The sequence below is a fragment of the Crocuta crocuta genome, unplaced genomic scaffold (assembly GCF_008692635.1).
Source record: "Crocuta crocuta isolate KB4526 unplaced genomic scaffold, BGI_CrCroc_1.0 scaffold168, whole genome shotgun sequence".
Lineage (NCBI taxonomy): Eukaryota > Metazoa > Chordata > Mammalia > Carnivora > Hyaenidae > Crocuta > Crocuta crocuta.
Genome location: NW_027532591.1, coordinates 3,891,461 through 3,900,863, shown reverse-complemented (window position 1 = coordinate 3,900,863; position 9,403 = coordinate 3,891,461). Strand labels below are relative to the sequence as shown.

The window sequence follows — 9,403 nt, the reverse complement described above, 5'->3', positions numbered from 1 at the left end:
ACTGGTGTGAAGTAGTATTTCACTACAGTTTTGATTTGTATTTACCTGATAATGAGCAATGCTGAGCATCTTTTCATGTGTCTGTTTGCCATCTGGATGTCTTCTTTGGAAAAGTGTCTCTTCATGTCTTCTGCCCATTTCTTCACTGGATTATTTGGTTTTTGGGTGTTGAGTTTGTTGAGTTTTTTATAGAATTTAGATAATAACCTTTATCCCATATGTCATTTGCATACAGCTTCTCCCATTCTGTCAGTTACCTTTTAGTTTTGTTGATTGTTTCCTTTACTGTGCAGAAGCTTTTTATTTTTTCTTCTGAGAACTGTATGAAGAAAGCACATAAAGTCTATTTTCTTCTATTTTTCAGATGAAAACATGGAGGAGCAGAGAAGGTGCGTATAGACCAAGATCACTGCTCTAGCAAGTTTTAGGAAGCAGAACTAGCTCTTGTGACCTGATTTTTAGTTGAATGCAGAACCATGAGTTTAATGTGAGGGGGATGGGAGTAAAGGGGCACTGAAGAGAACAGGGAAGATTAGGAACATTTTTTGTGGGAATAAGGAAAATGGAAGAGCCAACAAATGAGCAGTTCTCTCTAATCAAGACTGATGATAACTCAAAAGAGAAAAAAAAATTCCCAACTCAGAAAGAGAAGAAAAATAAAAAAGGTAAAAAAATATCTTAAAGTTGTACAAGGAATTGTTAAAACTAACTAAAATATGGCTCTGAGCAAAATAACAATCTCTATTCAAAGTGGCTATTTTGTCATTTATTCTTCTGTTCAAGGGAATGTTGGTGGGATTATATAAGACAAACAAAAGTCTTCTCATTTAAACAAAATAAAACTTTTTTCAAACCTTAGGGGAGAGGTGCTGCAAACTTTCTTTTGGTCACACAACTGCTCCCACACAATTAACTTGCTGATTTATTTAATATGCTCCTAAAGTAAAAAAAAATACAGGTGGCACTCATGTGGCTCAGCCTGTGAGATCCAGTCCTATGTTGGGCTCTGTGCTGACAGCATGGAACGTGCTTAGGCTTCTCCTTCTCCCTTTCTTTCTCTCTGCTCTGCCCCGGTGTGCGTGCATGCCACCCTCTCTCTCAAAATAAATAAATAAGCTTTAAAAAATACAGAATTACTCTCTTTTTGCTCCTTCTGAAACATATCCAGATATTGACAAGTTGTGATAATTGTTGCCATTTATTGAGTGACTATTATCTGCCAGATATTGTGCTTTACATATATTATTTCTTTTTTTAAAGTTTATTTATTTATTTATTAATGTTTTATTTTTATTTTTGAGAGAGACAGTGTGAGCAGGGGAAGGGCAGACAAAGAAGGAGACAGATCCAAAGCGGGCTCTGTGCTGACAGCAGCAAGCCAGATGTGGGGCTCAAACTCACGAACCATGAGATCATGACCTGAGCCGGGGTCAAGAGTCATATGCTTAACCAACTGAGTCACCCAGGCGCCCGTACCTATGTTATTTCTAATTTTCATGACAACACTACAAGGGAGTTATTCTCGATATTTTACTTAAGAAGGAAGAGGCCCAAGAGGGTTGAATAACTTGCCCAAAGTCATACAGCTAGTATGTGGTTCAGCTGGTTGGTCTGACCCATGACTCGTGCTCTTTGTATTTTGTTCCTTTATCATTAAATCAACAAACACTGGACTTATTATATGCCATTGACTTAATTCACCCTTTCCTTTAATTATAAATACTAAATATGTTATTTTAAGATAGTAGAGTGGTGCCCAGGTGGTTTAGTAGGTTAAGCATCTGACTCTTGACTTCTGCTCAGGTCATGATCTCGTGGTCATGGAATCGAGCTCCCATTCTCCCCCTCCCCCACCCCCCCATCCCCATATCCCAGCTGTCAGGTTCTGCACTGAGTGTGGGGCTGCTTAAGATTCTCTCTCTTCCTCTTCCTTTTCCCCTCCTCTGCTTTCGTACATGTGCTTTCTCTCTCTTTCTCAATCTCTCTCTCTAAAAAAAATAAAATAGAGAAATATGGTAAAGATCTAAATTCTGCTCACACTTCTTGTCAAACCTTTTATTTTCCTTATGTTCTCCTAATTTTTCTCATAATATTAAGAAGAGAACCTTAAAAAAGGCATTCCTAAGTGGCATCAGAGGTAGATGCTGTCAATCTGAGCTGGGGCCAGAGCCACTGGGCAGGAATTTGGAGCCTAGCAGAGTAACGAAAATTTCTTTATAATCCTCTAAAATAGTGGTCAAAGTTTTGAGGAACACAGAATCTTGGGAAATGGTAAATGAACTTCTTTCTAGAGTGGATCAACTAAGGTGGTACAACATTCTGGATCCTCTGTATTATTAATCACCTTTGTATTCTCTCATTCTGCTCAATTATTGCTTAAAATCTCTGGGCCTATGGCCTGAGAATATGCATTTTAGCAAGGCCCCCAAGTGAATTTTTAAGACTTTCGACCTCATTCTAATCCCACTGTTTTCATTTCAACAGGTAAAATCAGGCAGCATCTTTGACAATTTCCTTCTTACAAATGATGAAGTTTGCTGAAGAGGCTGGAAATAAGAACTGGGGAATAAGAAAGGTAAGATACTTCCCTACCCTGAGTTCCAGATTTCTGATTCCTCAGTTGTGCAGTGTTTTTTGCATTTGCAAAATCAGCCTAATAGTCATTATCTCATTTGTTGGTCATGTGGCCCTGAGAAGGAAAGAACTCATTTATTCATTGGACATCACAACTTTGTACTTGAGCACTTTCCAAAAGTTATCCCACTTAACCCTTGAAATCACCTAATGAGACAGACATTATTCCCATTTTTCAGATCTAGGAACTGAGATTCAGAGAGCATAGATAAACAGCCCAACGTCACACACAGCATTAAACTTATTGAGTTAGAACTCACACTCTTCTGTCATACTCCCTGTTAACAATGTCGTGACTGCTAAGCTCATTTCTGATGAATGCCTTGGAGAAAGAAGGAAGGTGCTAGAGCTGCTCCTCAGCTTTCCTGCTCTCCTAGAACTATTTTATGGATGGAGTGATAATTGGTACAATGGCTTCATGACTCCCTTACTCTGCAGGAAGGTCTATTCAAGCAGGTTTGTGGCCAGTGGCAGGTTTGATTACCCAGTAGGCAGATTAAGCTCGTGCTTAAAAAAAAACTTTTGAGAGAATTTTCATACTTAATATTTCCAAAGAAACATTGACATAGTCATCACAGAAAAATAAAAGTCTATTAAGCTTTTTTATAGTTCTTAGTCTAGTTTTGTCTGGTTTTTACTTTGAGGTTATCATCAAATTATGTTTTGAGCCAATATTACATATTGGTTTGGAGCATGAATTTTGCTTTTTAAAATTTTTATTATTTAATGTTTTTTTATTTTGAGAGACAGAAAGAGTGTGTGCACATGTGTCTGCACACAAGTAGGGAAGGGACAGAGAGAGAGAGAGAAGAAGAAGAGAGAATCCCAAGCAGGATCTGTGCTGTCAGCACAGAGACTGAGGTGGGGTTTCATACTATGAACCTGGAGATCATGACCTGAGCTGAAATCAAGAGCTGGGCACTTAACTGACTGAGCCACCTAGGCACTCCAAGAGCATGAATTTTGGAGCTAGATTGCTGAGGTTCAAATCCAGGCTCTGCCACTTACTAGCTATATGACCTTTGAGCAAGTTATCTAACCTTTCTGATCCTGAGTTTTTGCATCTATTACTTAGGAATGATGAAAGCAACTATAAAAGTTCCTGGCATATAGTAAGTCCTCAATATATAGTACCCATTATTATTAAACCAAACATTCACTTCAAAAATATTTGTTGAGTGCCTGTTCAAAGCACTGTTACAGGTTATGAAGATATATTAGTGAAATCAAACAGAGAAGCTTCTGTCCTCAAGGGGCTTACATTTCAGTTAGGGAAGACCAAAAAGAAACATATAAATAAGTCAATACATATGTGGGAGATTGTAAAATAAACTATGGAGAACAGTAAAGCAATAAAGAAGGCTATGAGAGTTTTGCTCTTTTCTTATAGGGGTCATCAAAAGAGGCTTCATTGAGTAAACAACATCTAAGAGACTTGGAAGAAAGATCAAGCCATGAACATATCTGGAGAAGAAAACCTAGGTAGTAAAATAACAGCAAATGCAAAGTCCCTGAAGTAGAAGCATAATTTGCTTCCTCATGAGTAAGAAGCCCAGTGTGGTTAGAGCTGAGTGAGAGAGAATGAGAATAGTTAGGTTCATATCCCTGAGTAACATAGGGAGCAGCCACCAGAAACATTTGTAGCAAAGGAGTGATGTAAACTGCTCACAGTTTAAATATTACTCTGACTGCTGTGCTGTAAAAGATGATAGGAACAAAAAGGGTATAGTGAGGGGCACCTGGGTGGCTCTGTTGTTTAAGGGCTGACTCTTGATTTTGGCTCAGGTCATGATCTCATGGTTTTTAAGAGACTGAGCCCAGCACTGGGCTCTGCATTGATAGCACGGAGTCTGATTGGGATTCTCTCTCTCTCTCTCTCTCTCTGCCCTTTTCCCACTTTCTCGTGCATGCATTTTCTCTCTCTGTTTCAAAATAAATAAGTAAACATTAAAAAAAGACTATAGTGGAACAAAGGCAAAAGCAGGTTATAGTGGTGGAGGTAAAGAGAAATGCTAGATCCATTCTGAAGGCAAAACTCACAGGAATGATGGATTAGACATGGAACATGAGAATACTAAACAAGGATGGCTCCAAGGTTTTTGACCCAAGTGACTAGAGGATGGAGTTACTGAAAAAGAGAACAAGGAAGGAGCATTTTGGGGGTGGAAGTGGGGACAGAAATCAAAGGCATAATTGTCAAATGTTAAGTCAGATATTATTATTAGAAATCCAAATGTCAAAGAGTTAATGGAATGTGAGTCTGGTTAAAAGATATAAATTCAGGAATCATCAGTCTACAGGTAATACTTAAAGCCCCATGAGGCTGGGTGAAATCCCCTAAGGAGGGAGTAAAGGAGAATCAAGGATGAGCTTTGGGATATCCCCATATTTAGAGATCAGGAAGATAAAGTGGAAGAAGTGAAGAAAACAGAAAGAATTGAAAGCAAGGTAGAAAAAGAACCAAAAAAGAGTAGTATCTGGTAAGTGAAGTATTTTAAGGGGAAAGGAATGATCAGTAGTGTAAAATATTCAAGAAAAATAATGACTGAGACTAGACCACTGTTTTTAGTACATGGAGTTCATGTGTCTCTGACAAGAACAGTTTCAGTGAGCGATATAGGGGGTAAATGGGCTCAAGAAAGAAAGGAAAAAGAACAGAGAAAGAGAGATTTCCTCCTACCTACTTGTATGCTAATGAGTATGATCCAATGAAGAGAGAAACCAACATAGGAGATACAGAGGAGAATTTCTGGAGCAACACTCTTGAGAATATGAGAATGGATATGATTTAGTGCCCAAGAAGATGAATTGGCTCCCCATATGAGTATGGATATTTTATCCATGATTGCTGATATAAAAAATAACAATATGAGAATAAAAACAAATACATATGGTAGTGAGGGATATTTGTTATTTGGATTCTTTGGGAATCAGATCCCAAGATGAAGCTAGAAATGTAGGATATTTATTGGGAATAAAGTTTGGGAGATATTAAGGGTGGAGGGTAAAGAAATAGGCAGAAAAGTCTGGCACCTGTAAAAGAAGAAGGGAAAAGAAGAATTGGGTAAGAATTGCTGTGAGTGCAGCACAGCTCTGAGAAAGACTCACTTACCCAACAGGGCTCCAGTGGAAAGACTGCCTGTAGAGAAGTCCTCTGTTAGAAATAGCCAGACCTCCATGGAATTCACTTTCTTCTCAAGTGCGCATGGCACATTTTCCAAGATAGATCACATACTGGGACATAAAGCAGCCCTCAATAAATATAAAAGAAGGGAGATCATACCATGCACACTTTCAGATCACAATGCCATAAAACTTGAAATCAACCATTTTCCAGAAAAAGTGTGGAAAACCTCCAAAAACATGGAGGTTAAAGAACATCCTACTAAAGAATGAATGGGCCAATCCGGCAATTAGAGAAGATTTAAAAAAATATATGGAAACAAATGAAAATGAAAACACAACAATTCAAACTCTATGGGATGCAGTAAAGGCAGTCCTAAGAAGAAAGTACATTGCTCTCCAGGCCTATTTCAATAAATTAGAAAAAGTGCAAATACAAAATCTAACAGCACACCTAAAGGAACTAGAAGGAGAGCAACAAGAGCACCCCAAACCCAGTAGGAGAAGAGAAATCATAAAAATCAGGGCAGAAATAAACAATATAGAATCCCTCCCCACCCCAAAAAAATCAGTTGAACAGATCGCTGAAACCAAGAGTTAGTTTTTTTNCTGTATGATGAAAACTATAGAAAACTTAGGAAGGAAATTGAAGACACAAAGAAATGGAAAACATTTCATGCTCATGGATTGGAAGAATAAATATTGTTAAAATGTCATTACTACCCAAAGCAATCTACACGTTCAGTCCAATCCCAATCAAAATTGCATCAGCATACTTCTCAAAACTAGAACAAACTATCCTAAAATTTGTATGGAACCATAAAAGACCCTAAATAGCCAAAATAATATTGAAGAAAACCAAAACGGGAGGGATCACCATCCCAGACTTTAGCCTCTACTACAAAGCTGTCATGATGAAGACAGTATGGTATTGGCACAAAAACAGACACATACACCAATGGAATAGAATAGAGAACTCAGAATTGGACCCATAAATGTATGGCCAACTAATCTTTGACAAAGCAGGATAAAGTATCCAATGGAAAAAAGACAGCCTCTTTAACAGATGGCGCTGGGAGAACTGAACACCAATATGCAGAAGAGTGAAACTAGATCATTTTCTCACACCATGAAAAAAATAAACTCAAAATGGATAAAGGACCTGAATGTGAGACAGGAAACCATCAAAACCCTAGAGTAGAAAGCAGGAAACAACCTCCTTGACCTCCACCGCAGCGACTTCTTACTTGACACATACCCAAAAGCAAAAGAATCGNATGGATCAAGAAGATGTGGTTTATCTATACAATGGAATACTACATAGCAATGAGAAAGAATGAAATCTGGCCATGTGTAGCAACGTGGATGGAACTCGAGGGTGTTAGGCTGAGCGAAATAAGTCAGGCAGACAAGGAAAGATACCATATGTTTGCACGAATAGGTGGATTAGGAGGAACTTAACGGAGGATCATGGGGGAGAAGAAGGGGAAAAATCATTGGGGAGAGGGAGGCAAACCATGAGAGACTCTTGAATGCTGAGAACAATCTGAGGGCTGATGGGGGTGGGGGAGAGGGGAAGGGGGGGTGATGGGTATGGGGGAGGGCACTTGTTGGGATGAGCACTGGATGTTATATGGAAACCAACTTGGCAATAAACTAAGGAAAAAAATGTATTTGCGTAGAGTTTTACATGTAATCTGTTAGGATTAAAAACAATTCCTGTGTTTAAAAAAAAAGAAAGAAAGAAAGAAATGGCCAGACCCTAGCACCACCTCCATGCTTAACGATTTCATGTCCCAGGTTCAAATGCTGCAGTGGATCCCCAGGTGCTACAGCTACAAATGACCAACAGGTTCTTCTGCAAGGGAAATCCAAGTGGCACAACTCCATGGCTTTCGCAGAACGTGTGGAAAGTGTCTTCTGATTGCGAAATAGAATGTAAGGCCAACAACTTAACTTGAGATTGGGAAAGACGTGTTGGAGGTTTGAGGAGGAAAAGAAGGTGAGAAATAGTTATCCAAGGAAAAGGAGAATGAATCAACCACAGAAATACAAAGGGCTCACTGGCTAGCACCTAAGGGCTCACCTGAGTTTAGATTAATGAGTTTAAAATGAGAACAACTAGCTTACTTGCTAGTTGTACAAAATTACTTGCTCTTTTATTGTTTTTTTTTCTAGCTATTTTCTCTGCTTATATCCAGGCATGTAGAGTTGAATTTAACCAGAGTTAAGGGCTTGCCTAACTAAGGAAGGGCAAGGGAATTGAAGATGTTTGCAAGAGAGCAATCATTTAAACATAAAGAAAGGAGAAAAGGGAGGACATGAGCTGGTTGAGGTCTAATGAGAAATAGATAGGCTCAATGGATTGTTGTAGGTTCAAGTGGATTTGAGGAATTGGTGGAACTGGAGGTCTCTGGTTACCTTTGGTAAGAGGAGTTTTGGTAAAGAAAGGAGTGTAGATCCTGACAAGTGAGTACAGCAATGAGAGGAAGGGGAGAAATCGAGACCTCAATTGTAGCCAGTGCTTCCCAGACATACGAAAATGAAAGCCTGATTGAAAGAGAATCTTTTTGCCTCTGATAATGTGGGAAACACAACAAGATGTCAAGCATTTCCTCTCAGAAGGATTCTAGAAGGCCACCTACTGGACATGCAGGTTCTCAGTCTAGCCTTATCTCCCCAAACTGGGTAAAAGACCACTTGGCCCAGAGGCTCTAGGTGAAGATTAAATCCCTAGAGGAATGTGGACTATGTCCCTTCCTTAATGACCCTCTGAGTAGAAAAATCTATGAAATTGGCTTTAGGGATCAAATTCTGGGACCTAGGTGAACACATTGGAGAACATAGAAGGAGTCTCATTTCTGACTTCATTCAGGTTTGTACTGATCACAGGTCAAAAGCAAATTCAAAGAGTTCCCTAAGATTGTGTTACTGGATATAGCAGAGACAGGACAAGACTCAAATGAAGAAAACCTGTGTTTCTAATTCTGGTTCTACCACTCACTAGCTATACAGCTTGGGCAAGCTGTATAGCCCAAACCTCAGATCCTTCATCTAGGAAGTGGGACTAGTAACATTGACCTCATGCATTGTTGTGAGGAATAGAAATAATGTGTATATACTGTTTAACACTATGCTTAGCAATGCTGCGGGCATTCAGTTCAAGATGACTGAATCTGAACCAATTTTATTTATGAACAAATTACACACATACACGGAGTTTTCTCCACCACACACATTCTGAAAATGTGTATGTAAACAAACACCATCCCAGAAATCTTTAAGAGTGTGGGAAGACACCAGACATTTCTAAAGTGCGTTAACTTTGTTCATACCATCTGTAAATTATTTTGAAATTCCACATTCTCAATAGGACAAAGAGAAGCAATGGAGAGAACCATATGAATATGGACAAAAGAAAACAGGCAGGAGAAGCCAAGAAAAAAAAAGAAAAGGCGAAGGAATGGGAAGATGACATCTGGGGAGTTGAAGAAGAGGGAAGTGAAGAGGATTCTGCTGAGGACCCAGGAAATGACCAGCAGCGGAAGGAAGATGATGCTGAAAGTGCGTTTCTGGGTAAAAATGAAGAAGTCTGTGTTGACCAGAAGGATGAACTGTAACCTGGTTTAAAAAAAAAAAACAAAAA

The 9,403-nt window shown here is 39.0% G+C and overlaps 1 long non-coding RNA gene across 1 annotated transcript; it reads left to right on the top strand.

Moving 5' to 3' along the window:
- The first annotated feature begins 363 nt into the window (after positions 1 to 363).
- LOC144244401 (uncharacterized) lies at positions 364 to 9,192 on the top strand. The gene is made up of 3 exons (XR_013338936.1): positions 364 to 389; positions 2,485 to 2,575; positions 9,131 to 9,192. It is a non-coding gene; the product is annotated as an uncharacterized LOC144244401 (long non-coding RNA).
- The last annotated feature ends 211 nt before the right edge of the window (positions 9,193 to 9,403 follow it).